Raw genomic sequence first — 1,700 nt, 5'->3', positions numbered from 1 at the left:
CACACCAGCGCAGCACCACAGGAGCAAGAAGAACGCAAAGCCCACTAAATCCAGGAAGAGCAGCCCATTTTTCCTCCAGAGTCCCTTCAGCGTCCCCTACTGGCCAACTTTAACATCGTGTCAGCCGGAAAATGAAAGATGTGTGATTATCACAAGCAGAGAAATGAAGGGGGGATTTGGGTCTAAAAGGCAATAAATTCATAAATGCCACGGCTGGTAACAATTGTATCTGGGGAGAAAAACTGGTTGATCAGGCTCAGATGTGAGAGAAATTTACTTTTCACTGCACATCTTTCTCCTGTTTGATTTGCGGGAGGGGCATCACAAATTTTCTTTAATGCATTATGCTGAATTTCATACCGTAAAATAAGAATGCTGTTGATGATGGTAGTATGCCAGTCATTATTTCAAATGCTTTTACTGTATTAAATCACCTAACCTTTCCCCGAAGCAGTTACTCTTATTAGACCTAATTTTTATACTGGAAGAAACTGAGGCAAAAAAGAGATTAAATAATTTGCCCAAGATTAGCTGGCAAGTGATTGAACTGTGATTGATAATCTCGCTGCAGAATCTGTGCTCTTAATGACTAAGTCCTATGTCTGTCAGTGTTTACTTTGGCATAAAACATAATGAACTAGTTATGAGTCCCTTATACTACTCATCAGATATTCCCCTACCTCCCATCTCTGACTCCCCTTAGGGGTGGGGTGGGTCACGTGATTAATGAGTTGTGTGTGTTCATTTCGTTATTTGTGAGAGAGCCCAAGTAACTCCCATTCTCCTTTTGCACAGACCCTCTGTGTTAACTGTAATGGTTAGATAGCATGAGCAAGAAATAAACTTTTGATTTTCTAAGCCCTTGATACTTTGATGCTGCTTCTCACTGAAGCAAAATCTAGCTTACTTTTACTGATATAAACGATGTGTTTCTGATTAGAGTTAAATAGCAAACTGTGTTTTATAAAATGCCAAATAAGATATATTACTTATCCTAAACATTTTTATCTTGAAATATTTTGAACTTAGAAAAATTGAAAAAATTAGAATTATACAAAGGTCACTGTTTATCCTTCAACTAGATTCACAGTTGCTTATGTTTCGTTCCCTTTGCTTTATGTTTATCACTGTACTTCTTTTTTTCTCTCTCTCTCAATCATTGAAAAGAAAGTTGCAGACATCATGAAGCTTCATTGGAAAAACTTCCACAGGCATCTTCTAAGACCAAAAACATTCTACATGACTGCACTGAAAATCTTAGTTCCTAACAGCATTAGCATACTTACTTTTTTGCTTTATTCTACAATATATAAAAAACAACTTTAGAATTACAATTCTGATATTACTACCAAACATAAATGTATGAAGTAGAGTTTAAATATTTTGCAATCCTTCTTTTCTTTAGAATATAAGGCCCTCAAGGATGTGTAATTGGGGTACTGTGTTTAGTACAGAGCAGAGTAATTCAAGTAACTTTGAACACAGTCCTCTGTAAATCCTTAGTGAGACATGTTCTGGGGTCAAAAGGGACTGCAAAAAAAAAATCTTGATAATAATTTGGTACAGAGATTCATTTGCTTCTTTTTATAGTCAATTTTAGGGTTTGCTTTTTAAAATCTTTTTATTACATTTTTTTAATGAACAACTTTTACTTGGTTCCAAAGTCAGAGCAATATAAAAAAGTATACTCAAAGAAGTGT

This window comes from Orcinus orca, chromosome 5, assembly GCF_937001465.1.
Source record: "Orcinus orca chromosome 5, mOrcOrc1.1, whole genome shotgun sequence".
Lineage (NCBI taxonomy): Eukaryota > Metazoa > Chordata > Mammalia > Artiodactyla > Delphinidae > Orcinus > Orcinus orca.
Note: the sequence above shows the minus strand (reverse complement) of the source record.